The sequence below is a fragment of the Aotus nancymaae genome, unplaced genomic scaffold, assembly GCF_030222135.1.
Source record: "Aotus nancymaae isolate 86718 unplaced genomic scaffold, 86718_ANA_hifiasm-v0.15.2.pri h1tg000092l, whole genome shotgun sequence".
NCBI lineage: Eukaryota > Metazoa > Chordata > Mammalia > Primates > Aotidae > Aotus > Aotus nancymaae.
In genome coordinates, this window is record NW_026988507.1 from 12,230,611 (window position 1) to 12,250,133 (window position 19,523).

At 36.4% G+C, this 19,523-nt stretch overlaps 1 non-coding gene across 1 annotated transcript; it reads right to left on the bottom strand.

Annotated features, from left to right (window-relative positions):
* Positions 1-6,417: 6,417 nt before the first annotated feature.
* On the bottom strand, positions 6,418-6,525 carry LOC135271838 (U6 spliceosomal RNA). Its single transcript, XR_010339970.1, has one exon. It is a non-coding gene; the product is annotated as a U6 spliceosomal RNA (small nuclear RNA).
* Between the last annotated feature and the right edge of the window lie 12,998 nt (positions 6,526-19,523).

The following is a 19,523-nucleotide window of genomic DNA, read 5'->3' on the forward strand; positions in this document are numbered from 1 at the left end:
TCGATTTGTGGGTAATTAACACTGTCGACTCCCCAAGTAGGGGGCAGTCCTGCGCACAGATGATCAAAGGTTGGTTTCAGGGAAATAGGTAAACAAACCTATCTAGATCAATTTTTTTGCACTCCCTTGTTATCTCCCCTCTGCCATTAGCTCAAGGAAGAGGATTAGGCTGCCTTCAGTCATAGCCCTTTCCCAGAGCTTTTGGAAAACCTCCTGGCCTTCCAAGTGGGTTCGTGTCTTTCCTATAATTCTTCCCACCAGCCTGACCAGTCTCCTACATCCCCCTTTTCTGATTTTTGCATGAGGTTTTGTTGATTGAAGAGTGAAGGTGTGTGCAGCAACAGTTTGTCAGGTGCAGCGTTATAAGTCATGTTTGGCTTTGCATCCTAGAATTAGTAAATAGCAGAAGACAAATGTGAGTATAATCAGTAACATTCTACTTGTCACCACAGTCTAATGTGTGCCATTACTGAGGGACCCCACCAGGGGTATGTCAGTCCTTCCTAGCTAAGCAGTCGCATCGTTAGAGGCTGGAAAGGGAGTGTCTGCCTAAGTAACATGGTGGAAAAGAGGCAGATTTAGAAGATGGGCTCAACAGAGTGTAGCAGGTACAGGTGGCAGGCAAAGTGAGAGGATAAAAAAGGAACAAATTACCTGGAGTGAATAGTGTTTGTGTTTGGAGCAGGATTCGCTCAGCATCTTGAGTTGCCTTCTTCAGCCTTCCCCAGGTAATGTCTGGGACTTGTGTCATCCGAGGAAGCTGCATCGTCCAGGGCTGTGGATCCTGCAGGGTCTTTTCCTTCATTTCTGGTAGCGCGTTAGGTCCTAGCCATGCCATGGTATGATGTGATGCATCATGCTGGAATCCAAAGAGGACCTGAGGTGGTATGAACACAAGCATATCCTCTTCCCCATGTTAGCAAATTGTTTGGAACACACGACACATTACTATTTACATCTTTCCATAAAACTGTGGGTTTTATGTTTTGAGAGGTTTTAGCAAAGTGCTTTTCTATAGCTGATTGAAATTTATCATTTAAAATTTAAAAACTAAAGGTAAATAAGTCTTGTTCTAGTAGTGTCGTGGGATCCTTACTCATATTCCCACTTTTTTGTTATCTGACAATGTTTTTAAGGGTGGAGTGAATTACTTTTGTAGCCAAAACTACAGGAGTATGAGATGAGAACTGAAGTAGTTTGTCATCAGGAAGGGCATGGTCTATATGGCCTGCATAATTAGAGAGTGCTATCTGAAGATCTAGAGATAGGGGCAATACGGCTTCAAATTGATTTTTACTCAAAGGAATTTTTATGACGTCAGGGCCATAACCTAGCAATAGATTGCATTTTCTGCAGCCTGTATAGATGACTTTACTAAATCAATAGCTAGATACAGGGAGATAGTGTTTAGTCCTGTTATGTGAGCAAAAAATCCATTCTAGGAAGCACAGTCCTAGGGCCATTTGTCCTATTAAACTTGTTGGGGAATGTTTAGTAGAAAAAACAAACAATTGGATGGAATATTTAGGGTTTATGCAATCTAGTTGCCTCCAAAAAATCCATTCTAGGAAGCACAGTCCTAGGGCCATTTGTCCTATTAAACTTGTTGGGGAATGTTTAGTAGAAAAAACAAACAATTGGATGGAATATTTAGGGTTTATGCAATCTAGTTGCCTCCAAAAAATCCATTCTAGGAAGCACAGTCCTAGGGCCATTTGTCCTATTAAACTTGTTGGGGAATGTTTAGTAGAAAAAACAAACAATTGGATGGAATATTTAGGGTTTATGCAATCTAGTTGCCTCTGAGATATAACTTGCTCTATTTCCTGAATTTCCTTTTTTGCTTCAGGGGTTAAATACCTGGGAGAATCTAGGGCTGTATTGCCTTTTAAGATAGAAAACAGGTTTTGCAACTTAACAGTGGTTATGCCCAAGCTGGGGTGAAGCCAATTAATATTGCCCAGCAATTTTTGATAAGTTTAAGGTATGTAACTTGCTAGTATTTAATATAACCTTCTGGGGTCTTACTGACCAGGAAGTTAGTATATATCCAAGATATGTCCAAGGAGAGGACATTTGTACTTTTTTAGGTGCTATGATTAAATCACTTAACAGGGTATTCCTTTGGACAGAGGCATATAAACAAAACTACTGGCTCTGTTGGGGCTGCTAATAAAATATCATCCATAAATAAATAATCTTGCTGTTAGAAAATTCTTTTCTACTGGAGAGCAAAGCCTGATGTACATGATACTAACACATGGTAGGACTGTTCAGCATTCCTTCAGGAAGCACTTTCTGACTGGTGAGAGATAGTATCTTGTTGTGGTTTTTATTTGCATTTCTTTAATGATCAGTGATGTAGAGCTTTTTTATATGCTTTTGGGCTACGTATATGTCTTCTTTTGTCATTGCCCATTTTTTAATGGGCTTGTTTTTTTTCTTGTTAATTTGTTTAAATTCCTTATAGGTACTGGATATTAGACCTTTGTCAGAGGCACAGTTTGCACACATTTTCTTTTTTCTTTTTTTTTTTTTGAGACGGAGTTTCGCTCTTGTTACCCACCCAGGTTGGAGTGCAATGGCGCGATCTCGGCTCACGGCAACCTCTCCCTCCTGGGTTCAGGCAATTCTCCTGCCTCAGCCTCCTGAGTAGCTGGGATTACAGGCACGCGCCACCATGCCCAGCTAATTTTTTGTATTTTTAGTAGAGACGGGGTTTCACCATGTTGGCCAGGATGGTCTCGATCTGTTGACCTCGTGATCCACCCGCCTCGGCCTCCCAAAGTGCTGGGATTACAGGCGTGAGCCACCACGCCCGGCCCTTTCTCCCATTCTGTAGAGTGTCTGTGTATTCTGTTAACAGTTTCCTTTTCTGTGCAGAAGCTCTTTAGTTTAATTAGATACCATTTGTCAATTTCTGCTTTTGTTGCAATTGCTTTTGGGAGTCTTCATCATGAAAATTTTGCAACTTCTTACGTCCAGAGTGGTATTGTGTAGGTTGTTTTCCAGGGTTTCTATAGTTTTTAGTTTTACATTTAAGTCCTTAATGCATCTTAAGTTGATTTTTGTCTATGGTGCAAAGATTTTTAAGTTGATTTTTGTTTATGGTGCAAAGAAGGAGTCCAGTTTCAGTCTTCTGCAGTATGGCTAGCCAGTTGTCTCAGCATCATTTATTAAATAGGGAACTTTTTTTCCCATTGCTTGTTTTTGTCAGATTCATCAAGTTCAGATGGTTGTATGTGTGCAGCCGTATTTATGGGCTCTCTATTCTGTTTCACTGGTCTATGTGTCTGGTTTTATATCAGTATTCATGCTGTTTTGATTACCGTAGCCCTGTGATAGCATGATGCCTCCTGCTTTGTTCTTTTTGCTTAGGATTGCCTTGGCTACTTGGACTCTTTTTGGTTCCATTTGAATTTTTAAATAGTTTTTTCTAGTTCTGTTAAGATGTCATTGGTAGTTTGATAAGAATAGCATAGAATCTATAAATTGCTTTAGGCCATCTGGCCATTTTAATGATATTGATTCTTCCTGTTCATGAGCATGCATTTTTTTACCATTTGTGTCATCTCTGATTTCTTTGAGCAGTGCTTTGTAATTCTCGTTGCAGAAATCCTTCACCTCCCTGGTTAGCTATATTCCTAGGCAGTTTATTCTTTTTATGGGAATTGTAAATGGGATTGTGTTCTTAATCTGGCTCTCAACTTTGCTGCTGTTGGTGTACAGGAATGGTCGTGAGTTTTATATGTTGATTTTGTATTCTGAAACTTTGCTGAAGTTATCAGCGTAAGGAGTATTTGCGCCTAGACTATGGGATTTCCTAGATACACAATCATTTCATCTTCAAACAAGGGTAGTTTGGCTTTCTCTATTATTATTTGGAGGCCCTTTGTTCCTTTTTCTAGCCTGATTGCCCTGGCCAGGACTTCCAATACTATGTTGAATAGGAGTGGTGAGAGAGTGCATCCTTTTCTTATACCTGTTTTCAAGGGGAATGCTTCCAGCTTTTGGTCATTCAGCATGATATTCTTTGTGGGATTGTCATATATTTGGTCTTATTATTTTGAGGTATGTTCCTTGAATACCTAGTTATTTCTTTTCTTTTTTTTTTTTTTTTGAGACAGAGTTTCACTCTTGTTGCCCAAATTGGGGTACAATGGTGCAATCTCAGCTCAGTGCAACCTCCACCTCCTAGGTTCAAGCAGTTCTCCTGCCTCAGCCTCCCAAGTAGTTGGGATTACAGGGGTGAGCCACCATGCCCAGATTAACTTTTTTTTTTATTGTATTTTTAGTAGAAATGGGGTTTCACCATGTTAGCCAGGCTGGCTCGAATTCCTCACCTCAGGTGATCTGCCCACCTCGGCCTCCCAAAATCCTGGAACTACAGGGGTGAGCCACTGTGTCAGGTGCAGTGGAAAAGGCTGAGAGTTTTTAACATGAAGCAATGTTGAATTTTACCAAAAGCCTTTTCTGCATCTATTGAGATAATCGTGGTTTTTGTCTTTAGTTCTGTTTATGTGATGAATCATGTTTATTAATTTCATGTGTTAAACCAACCTTGCATCCCAGGGAAAAAGCCTACTTGATTGTGGTGGATTAGTTTCTTGATATGCTGCTAGATTTGGTTTGCTCATACTTTGTTGAAGATTTTTGTGCTGATATTCTTCAAGGATATTGGCCTGAAGCTTTTGCTTTTCGTTGTGTCTCTGCAAGGTTTTGGTATCAGAACAATGCTGGCCTCATCAAATGAGTTGAGGAGGAGTCCCTTCTCATTTTAAAAAAATAGTTTCCATAGGAATGGTACCAACTCTTCTTTATACAACTGGTAGAATTCAGTTGTAAAGCTGTCTGGTCCTGGACTTTTTTTAGGTTGGTAGACTATTTATTACTGATTCAATTTTGGAACTTGTTATTCATCTCTTAAGGTATTCAACTTCTTCCTCCTTCAGTCTTGGGAGGATGTATTGTTCTACCCGAGCGAATTTAAATAGAAGTGCCATCCACTGAGTTTGTTGAGAGTCCACCTTTATGCTGGTGTCTGAGAATCAGCTAGAGCTCAAACCTCTCAGCCAAGAACAAAGGGCGGTCAACATTTTTATACCAGTTTAGGGTCGGGGGCAGTAAGCAGATTATTACAGAAGCAGAAGGAGCAGATTAGGGGAGAAGGGGGTGCCTAACAAAAAGTTCTACTTAAAATTGTTTTTTTACTCAGGATGTGGGGTAGCAGTGTGGGATAATAGTTACGCAGTTGCAGATACAGGATGTACAGGGCCGATGGGCCCTGTTTCTCAGAAAAATGGTTACAAAGATGCCAGGTGTCTCAGACCTCAAGCTTTTGGAACAGAATGCCCTACATAGCTCAGGGTGGGCAACATGGAGTTAGCAGGATTGTTTAAAATGTATTCATTATAGCCAAGCTAGGGTATTTCAGCATATGTCCAGGATTTATACATCTCTTCTAGGTATTCTATTTTTGTGCATAGAGTTATTCATCATAGTCTCCAGTTGTTATTTTTATTTCTGTCGGGTCAGTGATAATATACCCTTTGCATTTCTAATTGTGTTTATTTGGATATCTCTTTTATTCTTTATTAGTCTAGCTAGTAGTCTATCTTATTTTTATTTATTTATTTTAGATCAGCTCCTGGATTCATTGTTCTTTTGAATACTTTCTCACACCTCACTCTCCTTCAGTTCAGCTCTGATTTTGGTCATATCTTGTTCTGCTAGTTTTGGAATTGGATTGCTCTTGTTTCCCTAGTTCTTTTAGTTGTGATATTAGGGTGTTAATTTTAGGTCTTTCTAACTGTTTGATAGGGACAGTTACTGCTATAAATTTCCCTCTTCACACTGCCTTACCTGTGTCCCAGAGATTCTGGTATGTTGTATTTTTGTTCTTATTAGTTTCAAAGAGTTTCTTGATTTCCACCTTAATTTCATTATTTACTCAAATATCATTCAGGAGCAAGTCATCTAATTTACATATAATTGTATGCTTTTGAGCAATTTTTTTAGTATTGAATTCTGTTTTTATTGTGCTGTGGTCCTACAGAGTGGCTGGTATAATTTTGGTTCTTTTGCATTTGCTGAGGATTGTTTTATGTCCAATTGTGTGATCATTTTAGAGTATGCGCCATGTGGCAATGAGCAGAATGCATATTCTTTTGTTTTGGGGTGGTGAGTTCTGTAGATGTCTGTCAGGTCCATTTAGTCCAGTGTTGAATTCAGATCTTCAACACCTTTGTTAATTTTCTGACTTGATGATCTAATACTGTCAGCAGGGTGTTGAAGTCTCCCACTATTATTGAGTGGGAGTCTAAGTCTTTTTGAAGGTCTTTAAAAACTTGCTTTATGAATCTGGGTGCTCCTTTGTTAGGTCCATATATATTTAGAATAGTTAGGTCTTCTTATGGAATTAACTCTTTACCATTATGTGACTAGGCATGTCATCGTCGTGCATGGGCCATGCTGACCTTCTCTATATCATTCCAATTTTAGTATATGTACTGCCAAAGCAAACACCATTATTTCTGTAAGGTCAATAGTTATGTACCCTCTTTCTTTCCTGATTTTAGAAATGTGAATCTGCTTTATTTTTTTTTTCTTGATCAGCCTAAATAAAGTTTTGTCAATTTTGTAGATATTTTAAATAATTGACTTTTGAGTTTTAAATATCATCTTTTTTTTCATTGTCTATTTCATCACTTTCCAGTCTCCTCTTTGTTATATCCTTCCATTTACTGTGGCAGTTGGGGTCATCCTATGTTGTGACTGTCCCCACAGGTTCTGCCCCAACAGAAATCTGCCCCAATTCCACAAAGCAAATAGAAGGAAGGAGGGAGTTTAAGGTGGGAGTTTAGGTTATCGATTTGAGATCTTCTTTTTTAATATAGGCATTAACAGATAGAAACTTCTCTCTCAGTACTGCTGTCTCTACATTCAACAAGTTTGGAATGTTGTGTTTTCATTTTCTTTCACCCTAAAGTATTTTCTAATTTCCCTTGCAACTTTCTCTTTAACGCATTTGTCTCCTAATGAGAGATGTCACACTGCATGGAGTGTTACGCCCATCTACTGCTAGCAGATTGAATTTAACGAACCTTTCATTCTTTCTCAGGGCTATTGGTGATGCTTCATTGCAAACTGACACTTTTTCTTCTTATGTTCTGTACTTCTAATCACTTAACTCTGGCCACATGGTTATGGCAACTGGAACTAATCTATGTCATATGTTTGGCTCTCCAGATGATTAAGACTGATAGTGGTACACTTTTTATTATAAAATGAAAACTTGACAAGTAGCTAAAATCAAGATATTCAATGGGCCCTCCACTCACCGCCATCAATAGGCATCTGATGTTGCTGAGCATATATACAGGCTCATCAAAAATTGACCCTAAAAGATTTATGATTCTGTCTCCCTCAATGTCTCCTGGTACACACATGCTAACAAGACACTTTAATCACTAAATACAGCTCTCCCTAGAAAAGAATCACCTCTTCTTAGAGACTTTCTGGGTAATGAATGGGATGAAAGTATGGAGAATTATATAGATCTATTTTGAAATTTTAGGATTGTGTCTTGATTATTCCTGAGCATGACGCTTTTTTTTTCTCTAATGACAAACTGAAGATGGTCTTCTTATTATACACTTTAAGGGGGCCTAGAGGACTCCAATTTGATTCTAGTTCAGCCACCTGCCTTATCTGGTTGGACTGATATCATCCCACATCATAAAAATAATGACTACTATGTTGAATACAATGCTCACTGAGTCTCCCGATATTGGTTCAATATAGGTAAATGATATAGTGAGTCTCCATAAATTTTATAAAAGTGTCCTTTAACTCTCACACACTTTCCCTCCATATCTGGTTGCAAACTGGAGATGACTGGAAGAAGAAGTGAAATTATAGCTGTTAGATTAGGACATACTTGCTTGTTCATTTGTTTAGTAATAGTGAAGGAAACAACCTAGGCATATGAGGAAAAAAATATTTTACATCTTGCAGGTATGGAGTAAGTGAGGCATTAATGATCTTTCATCAGAACATCTTATAGCCACCCTTGTTATTAAAAACATGTTTTTCTCCTAAGCCATTGTTAAGTGTCTGGAATTTGATTCATGGGTCTGTCTAATCGCTACTCTCAACCCACTGACTGTATTTTATGATAACCATTTCCCTTAGTCCTTCCAAGAAATCTGCCAAAAACACTGGAGGATGACTCAAACTCCTGAACCTCTCAGGCAAAACCCATCAGTATCTCCAGATGTCTTCCCTACCCCCATTCCAATAGCCACTACTCAACCACTCATGTGTTGGACAATTGTCACCCAGTTGGTGGCATGAATAAATAGGGCATTTTGGATAGAGTGCCCTCAGGAAGTCCCTCCAAAAATCATGACTAGACTCGATTATTAAAATTGAATTAAGAATCTTATAGTTTATCAGCTGACCAGGAGGTCATGTTGAAGACACCATAAAATTCTTCCCCTGCTGATGTAGTTTGTTAGCAAACCTTTATTTCCAGTGGCACCACGTGCATTCTTGAAACTGTACTTCTTATATGGAAGCCAGACATTAACTTCCTTCCCTCCCAAAACTACTGTGACTTGCACCTTGGCGGTGGTTATAAGAGATTTACTAATATTAAAGGAAACACCAACAGTGCATTATAATGTGGTTCTTAGATGACCAGAGAAACCTCTCTAAAATGAAACTACACGTGGTTACTTGGAGGAGCTACCTAGAGGGATATTGACTTGTTATTTTTGTACCCTCTGTAAGCAGTTGTCCCTACAGTGTGGTCATCCAATTAGAAAAGTCGGTATGAAATTTGTTTCTTACTTTAACTGAAGTAGTCAATGACACCACTTTAGTCCTGGAAGTCATCAGATCAGCTCAATTTACCAGCCAGGGTTGTTATGGATAGATAGGTGCAAACCAAGATGAGATCTGTGCAATTGCTTTTGTAACTTTATTAATGTCTCAGGTCAACTGGAGCTATCAATACAGAAACTTAGGAAGAAAGCCACATGGCCTTCTAAAATAGACTGTAATGGCTTATGACTTTTATTCTTTTGGTTAGATGTTGGACTCTGGGAAGCATAGTTAAGCTCAGCACAGAAAGTCAACAGCTGCTTATTTGAATCCTATTGGTAGTAGCCTTAATTAAATCCTTGTGTAAGACCAGTTAGATACACTTATTCCCAGCTTCTGTCAGATTAATCACAGTCACGAACAGAGTGGTATACTCATAGGAAAATTTGCCAGAATCCATGATGATGTAGAACAAATCTCTATTTGTCTTTTACTTTTCTACATAGCTTTTAAGTGAAGTATTACCTGTCCTTTTTCCAGACTGTCTTTTCAAGAATACATCATGAACAGCCTTGAAAGTTGTGCTACTCTCCGGAGGAAAGAATAGGTTTGCTCACACTTACTCTCTAGTATAATAAAGATAATTGTTCCCTCTGGAGTAAAATGATAGGCCTTCTTACCACCTATTATAAAAGATTTGAGTTTCCTAAGTTCAGAATTCTCCTTTAACATAATCCACTATTTGTCCAGCATCTCTCTGGGTCCTATAAAACTTGGGGGCATAAAGGAATTGATGAAAATAGGCTAATACTTTTATTGCCCATTGTTCCATAGTAATAAACTCCTTTCTCTCTGACCCAGGACTCATTTCTTCTGCTAGCATAATATGACAGGCCAACATGATAGTGTAAATTTAGGGTAATATATATTAGGCATGTCACAGTTTTTGACATGCAGGAGAGAGAACACTCACACACACACAAAAGCTTTTATCATACTACAGGGTGTAATCCAGTTTTGCGTCTAATTTAGAAATTTTATTTCAGCATTTTTTCATTAGTTTCATCATTCTAGTTTTAAAAATCCATTTCAACCCTCTGTTAGTCTGTTAGTTATAATCTCAATGATTAAAGTAAAAATGTAATGTGCTCACACTGCATGTTAGAATTTTTTCTGTAACAATTTTGCTTAATAATAGCATAAGCTCACTAAGAATGGGCTCTATGACTCCTCCCACTTTTCTGTCTCTTCCAGCATACTTTATGAAAGCTAATATTTCAAAATAGAATTTTAGATTAATAAATATAAAATTTTATAATTTGCCTTGCTTTTTCATGTCCTGCATGTTTACAACAAGATTTGACAGTTTTGAACCAAAGAATAAATTTGTATGCATATAAAACAACAAGGACGTGAAAAGAAAAAGAAAAAGAAATCCAGAAAGCATATATAGTTATGGCTATCATTCTCCAAGTGGATAAATGAATGAGTAATATATGAGTGAATGATTTAGCTATATGTATAAGTAGCTGGAAATAGAGATTTAATCACTATTAACCATTCTCATATAATTCTTTGATTTCTGGGACCTGAAGTAATGATCTTGTTTTCATATACCAATTTTTTTTTTAATTTTTGCATGTTTTTAAAGTAGAGCTAACCAAATCTGAAATATATTGTTTGTATAATAAAATATTGTTTTTTTAATTGTAATTTAGGTTCTGGGGTGCATGTGCAGATCATGCAGGATTGTTGTGTAGGTACATACATGGGAAAATGGTTTGCTGCCTTCATCCCCCCATCACTTATATCTGGTATTTCTCCCCTCATTATCCCTCCCCACATTCCCCACCTAGCTGTCCCTCCCCTAGCCCTCCCCCTACTGACCGAAGTGTGTGATGCTCCCCTCCCTGTGTCCATGTGTTCTAATTGTTCAACAAATATAACTAATATTTTCTGGGAGATCATAGATTGTAATTGGATATGTGTTACATCAGAGCATATCAAAGAAAAATATGCTTTTTAAAATACAGAAATATACATATGCAGATGCTCCTTGACTTATGATTGGGTTACATCACATAAGCCCATTGCAAGTCGAAAATATCATAAGTCAAAAATGTATTTAATACCCCAATAAACCCACCAGAATTTTTAAAAATCATAAGTTAAACCATCATAAGTTGAACTATCATCAGGAATACAGGATTGTCTGTATTTCTTTCTAAATATTGGGATATATACACCCATGTGTATAAGTATCATATATACAGATATATATATGTGTATGCATATATATTATTTGCATATATATTATGCAAAGAAAGAAGAGTGTAGGATTCTTTTCTTCCTTTCTCTACTAAAAGCCCATAGACATTCCAGTTATATATCACAAGATTATAGCATTTCAGTATTATTCTCAATTTACTTGAGGGAAACATCACTGAAATTCAGTATGCAGACAAGCAAACATGCTATGTTCTTCTAAATCTAATTACTCAAATCTTCATTAATACAAGTAAAGTAGCACAAAGGGAGCAGCAGTATTCAATTAAAATGGAAGCCTACAGCTCATCTTGATAGAGCGTGAACAATTACATTTACAGGTTTTCTGTGCCATTAACACATATATCCTCATGGTAAACCTGAAAGCCATAATACAAACTGCATGAAGCTAAACAACTCCAGGCACAAAATCTAACAACCCCTGATGTAAGCAGGGTTTTAAAATGTATTTGTATTTTAATAGGTTTTTGAGGAACATGTGGTGTTTGGTTACATGAATTTCTTTCGTGGTGATTTCTGAGATTTTGGTGCATCCATCACCCAAGCAGTGTACAATGTACGCAATGTGTAGTCTTTCATCCTTCACCCCATTGCCACCGTTTCCCCTAGTCCCAAAGTTCATTTTATTATTCTTATGCCCTTACATCCTCAAGGCTTAACTCCCACTTATGAGTGAGAACATATGTTGTTTATTTTTTCATTTCTTGCTTACTTCACTTAGAATAATAGTCTCCAATTCCATCCAGGTTGATGTGAATGCCATTATTTTGTTCTTTTTTATGGCTTGATAGTATTCCATGGTATGTGTGTGTGTGTGTGTGTATGTGTATGTATATATATATATAATATTTTCATTATCCAATCTATGATTAATGGGCATTTGGGCTGGTTCCATATTTTTGCAATTGCAAATTGTGCTGCTATAAACGTGTGTGAACAAGTATCTTTTTCATATGACTTATTTTCCTCTGGATAGATTCCTAGTAGTAGGAATGCTGGATGAAATGGTAGATCTACTTTTAGTTCTTTAAGGAATCTCCACACTGTTTTCCATAGGGGTTGTACTAGTTTACATTTTCACCAACAATGTAAAAGTGTTCCCATTTCATTACACCCATGCTGTTATTTTATGACGTTTTAATTATGACCATCTTGCAGAACTTGAGTGGTTTTGATTTGCATTTCCCTGGTACTTAGTGATGTTGAACAGTTTTCCGTATGCTTGTTGGCCATTTGTAAGACTTCTTTAGAGAATTGTCTATTCATGCCCTTAGTCCACTTTTGGATGGAATCGTTTGTTTTTTCTTGCTGATTTATTTGAGTTCTTTTAGATTCTGGATATTAGTCCTTTGTTCCTTTGTTGGATATATAGATTGTGAAGTTTTTTTCCCACTCCGTGGGTTGTCTGTTAATCCTGCTGATTCTGCTGATTTTTCTTCTTCTTCTTCTTTTTTTTTTTTTTTAAATGGAGTCTCTCTCAGTTGCCCAGGCTGGAGTTCAGTGGCCCAATCTTGGCTCACTGCAACCTCCACTTCCCAGGTTCAAGTGATTCTCCTGCCTCAGCCTCCCGAGTAGCTGGGACTACAGGCGCATGCCACCACGCCCAGCTAATTTTTTTGTATTTTTAGTAGAGACAGGTTTTCACCGTGTTAGCCAGGATGGGCTTGATCTCCTGACCTCACAATCCAACCGCCTCGGCCTCCCAAAGTATTGGGATTACAGGCATAAGCCACTGCACCCAACCTCTGCTGATTATTCTTTTGCTGTGCAGAAGCATTTTAGTTTAACGAAATCCCATCTATTTATCTTTGTTTTTGTTCCATTTGCTTTTGTGTTCTTGATTATAAAGTCTTTGCCTAAGCCAAAGTCTAAAAGGATTTTTCCAGTGTTATCTTCTAGTATTTTTATGGTTTCAGGTCTTAGATTTAAGTCTTTAAGCCATCTTGAGTTGATTTTGGTGTAAGATGAGATATGAGGATCCAGCTTCTTTCTTCTACATGTGGCTTGCCAATTATCCCAACACCATTTGTTGAATAGGGTGTCTTTTCCCCATGTTTATGTTTTTGTTTGCTTTCTCAAAAATCAGTTGGCTGTGTATTCTCTATGCTGTTCCATTGGTCTATGTGCCTATTTTTTACACCAGTGTCATGCTGTTTTGGTGACCATGGCCTTTTAGTTTGAAGTCGGGTAATGTGATGCATCCAGATTTTTCTTTTTGCTTAGTCTTACCTTGGCTATGAAGGCTCTATTTTTGTTTCATTTGAATTTTAGGACTGTTTTTTCTGGTTTTGTGAAGAATGATGGTGGTATTTTGATGAGAATTGCAAGAATTGGTAGATTGCTTTTGGCAGTATGGTCATTTTCACAATATTGATACTACCCATCCATGAGCATGAAATGTGTTTCCATTTCTTTGTGTAATCTATGATTTCTTTCAGCAGTGTTTTGTAGTTTTCCTCATAGAGGTCTTTCACCTCCTTGGTTAGGTATATCCTAAGTATTTTGTTTTACTTTTTTGCAGCTATTGTAAAAGGGATTGAGTTCTTGATTTTATTTTCAGCTTGGTCACTGTTGTTGTATAGCAGAGCTAATGATTTGTGTACATTAATTTTGTATCCTGAAACTTTGCTGAAGTTCATTTATCAGTTCTAGGAGCTTTCTGGAGGAATCTTTAGGGTTTTCTAGGTAAGCAATCATGTCATCACTAAACAGCAGCTGTTTGACTTGACTTCCTCTTTACCTATTTGGATGCCTTTGATTTCATTCTCTTGTCTGATTGCTCTGGCTAGAACTTCCAGCACCATTTTGAATAGAAGTGTGAGAGTGGACATTCTTGTCTTGTTGCAGTGGAAATGTTTTCAACTTTTCTCTATTCAGTATTATGTTGGCTGTGGGTTTGTCACAGATGGGTTTTACTATATTAAGATAATGATTCCACTTATATGAGGACTCTTTTTAAAAAAAAATCAAACTCATAGAAACAGAGAGTAGAGTGGGGTTGTCAGTGGCTGAGGGGTTAGGTAATGAGGAGATATTGGTAAAGGGTACAAACTTTCAGTTATCAGTTCTGAGGATCTAATGTACAGCATGGTGACTATAGTTAATAATATTATATTCTATACTTGAAATTTGCTAAAAGAGTAGATCTTAAGTGTTTTCACCAAAGGGAAAAAAACATAACTATAAGAAGTGATGGATGTGTGGTCATGATTTCACAAAGTATATGTACATAAAACTCTCACATTGTAAACTTTAAATATATGAAATTTAATTTGTCAGATATATTTCAATGAAAGTAAAAAAATTAAAATTTTTAATTAAAAATTAAACACTATGTAATTAGAAGCAATAAAAATCAGAAATCAAATAATGGAATACAAACCTAAAATAGGGAAAATTAATAAAGCCTGATGTATGTTTGAAAAAAAAATAAAATTAATTGATAAAAAAAGTTAAAAAAAAAAGTGGATTCCTAATACTGAGTGTGTTTCCTGCATATGTCACAGTTACCAAACTATAATAAGTAAATATTATAAATGCCAATAAATTTAACAACTTAGAAATATTGGACAAATTTCTTTAGAAAATGCTAATTAGCAAAACTGATACAAAATGAAATAAAAATATAGGTTGCATTAATGATTTTCTAAAAAATTCTTTCTTATCAAAAAGCTTCCCACAAGAAATTACCAGGCATATATGGGCATATTAGTAAATTCTACCAAAAATTTAAGGAAGAAAAATTACTAAATGTACACATTTCTTTAAAATACAAAGAATAACCATTGCTTACTCATTACATGATACTAGCAGGGTCCTGACATCAACCCCTGGCAGATACATGCATGAAATCAAAATTAAAGCTAAAAATCTTAGGAAATATCAGCCATATATAAAATAGATAATATATCATGAGCAAATAGGGCACAAATCTCAGAGGAAGGGAAAATTTTTTACATCAGTACTTGCATGCAAATATCGACTGAAAATGGCAAAAATAAGCTGAGTAACAAGAAAATATCTTAATATGTAGGGCTGGGTATAATAATGTAAGATCATAGAGTACAAGGATCTTAACCTTTCTCACTTGCTAAGCACTTAACACAGTCCTGAACATATAGCAGAGGTCAGTAAATATCTATGATTTGATGGACTGTTTAAAATTCTTTCTTTTTCTAATCAGTTCTAAAGACTTCATGCTTCAAACTTGACAACCATCTAGACAAAGTTTCAAAATTTGGAAAAAAATGATGAGTAAGTCCTCCTATGAGTCCCTTAAATTTAACAAATAATACATATATTATTGTAGGAAAGGAACACTGAATTTTATATCTTTTTTTTTTTTTTTTTGAGACGGAGTTTCATTCTTGTTACCCAGGCTGGAGTGCAATGGTGCGATCTTGGCTCACTGCAACCTCCGCCTCCTGGGTTCAGGCAATTCTCCTGCCTCAGCCTCCCGAGTAGCTGGGATTACAGGCACGCGCCACCATGCCCAGCTAATTTTTGTATTTTTTAGTAGAGGCGGGGTTTCACCTTGTTGACCAGGATGGTCTCGATCTCTTGACCTTGTGATCCGCCCGCCTCGGCCTCCCAAAGTGCTGGGATTATAGGCATGAGCCACCGTGCTGAATTTTATATCTTAAAAATCAAGATATAAGATGTATTGAGTATGTATGTAATTTAACTGTAATAGCAAACACATCATTTTGATAGAGAAAAGGAAGCTTGTCTGAAAACAAAATATTTTAAAAGGGTTATGCTAAATCTTTTAATTACTAAAGTAATACAAATACATTTAAAATTTTTGATTAGAGAACTACAGTATTCTCAGTATTCCAAAAAATTTATAGATGGCTTAATTTTACAAAGTGTATGCATTTCCAAAAAATACATATCTGTACTAACTTGCTCACTGGTTCATTTAAGCAATCATAGTGCAATTTGAAAGGGAACATGTCAAATAAAAAATGAAGAGCATGCTATGAATATTAACCAAATACATAAATTATTTTAAAATCTAGTAGTGGTGGTTAATCAGAGATTTAACTTAGCCAGAGGTTGTCTTTTATTTTCTGTCTTTATCTTCTAACTGGCTTATGTTCGTTCAAAGTACTCTAAGGCAGGTATAATTATTATCAGTAATATTCACATTTGTATCTGCAGAGACTAGAATGGTGCCTGGTAGATAGTATTATATTGGCTTAGTTTGTATTTCATACATTACTTTTCTTTTAAGAAATAAGAGAATATCGTTCATTAGAAATACAAAAGAAAGACTGTGTATTATAGCAAACAAAATAGGCAACATAATACTAATTGCTACTAGCATTCACCTTAATACAATGCTAATTAATATAAACAATAATAACATAGACACTGTACAAGTGTTCAAAGTGCCTTCCATATCCTCACAGATTCAGTCTTTTGCCTAAGCTCTGGTGTTGTACAGGTTTTTATGTTTTTTTAATTGACATATGATACATATACTTATTTATGGGGTACAGTATGATATTTTGATAGATATATAAAATGTGCAATAATCACATCAGGATTTAACATATCCGTCACCTCAAATATTTATCATTTGTGTTGGGGACATTCAAAATCCACTCTTCTAGCTATTAGAAAATATACAATAAATTATCGTTCATTGTAGCCACCCCACAGTGCTATAGAACACTAGAATTTATTCCTTCTATTCTGCTATAATTTTGTATTTCTTAACCAACCTCTCCCTATTCCCCCACCCTTCCCAGCCTCTAGTAATCACTATTCTAGTCTCTCCTGCTATGAGATCAACTTTTTTACATTCCATATGTAAGTGAGAACATGCAATATTTGTTTTCCTGTGACTGGCTTATTTCATTTAACATAATCACCTTCAGTTCCATCCATGTTGCTGGAAATTATGGGATTTCATTCTTCTTTATAGCTGAAAAGTATTCCATTGTATATATATATTACATTTTCTTTATCCATTCATTTGCTGATGGACACAGGTTTATGCCATATCTTTGCTATTTTGAATGGTGCTGTAACAAACATTGGAATGATGATATCTCTTTGATATACTGATTTCCTTTCCTTTGGATATATATCCAGTAGTGGGATTGCTAGGTCATAAGATTGTTCTATTTTTAGTTCTTTGAAGAACCTCCATACTGTTTTCTATAATGAGTGGCTTAATTTACATTCCCAACAGGATGTAAAAGTTCCCCATTCTCTGCATCTTCACCAGCACTTATTTTTTTGTCTTTTTGATAATAACCATTCTAACTGGGATGAGATAGTATCTCATTGTGATTTTGATTTGCATTTCCTTGATGACTAGTGATGTCAAGCATTTTTTTTTTGTATACTTGTTAGCCTTTTGCATGTCTTCTTTTGAAAAATGACTATTCAGATCACTTGCTAATTTTTTATTTGAACTATTTGTTTTTTTCTGTTGAATTATCTGAATTCCTTGTTTATTCTGCATATTAATAATCCCTTGTCAAATGAATAGTTTGCAAATATTTTCTCCCATTCTACAGGTTGACTCTTCACTATTTTGATTGCTTTTTGTTTGTTGTACCAAATCTTTTTAGTTTGATATAATTCTATTTGTCTATTTTTACTTTTGTTGCCTGTACTTCTCAGTTTGTATCTATAAAATCTTTGCCCAGACCAATGTTCAGAAGCATTTCTCCCATGTTTTCTTCTAGCAGTTTCATGGTTTCTGGTCTTATATTTAAGTCTTTAAGTGATCTGAGTTAATTTTTTATATGGTGAGAGAAGAGAGTCTGTTTTTATTCTCTGCATATGGATATCCATTATCCTTCCTGTATAATGACAATAAATTAGTTTCAGTAGACTTTTTCCCCAGCACCATTTATTGCAGGAACTCTCCTTTCCCCAATGTATGTTGGTGGTATCCTTGTCAAAAACCAGTTGGCTGTATAATCCATTGGTTTGTCAATTTTATATTTTTCAAAAACTACATTTTGTTTCCTTGATCTTTTGTATTGCTTTTAGTCTTAATTTTATTTATTTCTGCTCTAATCTTTATTATTTCTTTTCATGTACTAATTTTGGGTTTGGCTTCTTCATGCTTTTCTAGTTCCTTGATATGCATCAAGTTGTTTATTTAAAATATTTTTACCTTTTTGATCTAGGCATTTATTCCTATAAACTTCCCTCTTATTACTGCTTTTGCTGTATTCCATATGTTTAGGTTTGTTCCTATTTTCATTTACTTCTTCTTAATTTCTTAGTTGACCCATTGGTCATTCAGGAGAATGTTGTTTAATTTCCATGTATTTGTACAGTTTCCAAGTTCCTCTTGTTTATTGAGGCCTAGTTCTATTCCATTATTGACTGAAAACATACTTGATATGATTTTGATTTTACAAAATTTTTTTTTTATCACAAATTTTTTTTTATTGTGCTTTAGATTCTGGGGTACATGTGCAGATCATGCAAGATTGTTGCATAGGTACATTCACCGCAAGGTGGTTTGCTGCCTCCATCCCCCCATGATCTGTACCTGACATTTCTCCCCACATTATCCCTCACCACCCTCCCTCCCACTATCCCTCCCTTAGCCCCCCCCCCAAGTGTATGATGCTCCCCTCTCTGTGTCCACATGTTCTCATTGTTCAACACCCACCTATGAGTGAGAACATGCAGTGTTTGATTTTCTGTTCTTGTGTCAGTTTGCTGAGAATGATGGTTTCCAGGTTCATCCATGTCCCTACAAAGGACACGAACTCATCGTTTTTTATAGCTGCATAGTATTCCATGGTGTATATGTGCCAGATTTTCTTTGTTCAGTTTATCACTGTTGGGCATTTGGGTTGGTTCCAGGTCTTTGCTATTATAAACAGTGCCACAGTGGACATACGTGTGCATATGTCTTTATAATAGAATGATTTATAGTCCTTTGGGTATATACCCAGGAATGGTATTGCCGGGTCAAATGAAATTTCTATTTCTAGATCCTTGAGGAATCTCCACACTGTCTTCCACAATGGTTGAACTAATTTACACTCCCACCAACAGTGTAAAAGTGTTCCTATTTCTCCACATCCTCTCCAGCATCTGTTGTCTCCAGATTTTTTTATTATTATTTTTTTATTTTTTTATTGCATTTTAGGTTTTCGGGTACATATGAAGAACATGCAAGATTGTTGCATAGGTGCACATGTGGCAGTGTGATTTGCTGCCTTCCTCCCCTTCACCTATATCTGGCATTTCTCCCCATGCTATCCTTCCCCAACCTCCCACCCCCCGCTGTCCCTCCCCTATTTCCCCCCAACAGACCCCGTGTGTAGTGCTTCCCTCCCTGTGTCTCTGTGTTCCCATTGTTCAACACCCGCCTATGAGTGAGAACATGCGGTGTTTGATTTTGTGTTCCTGTGTCAGTTTGCTGA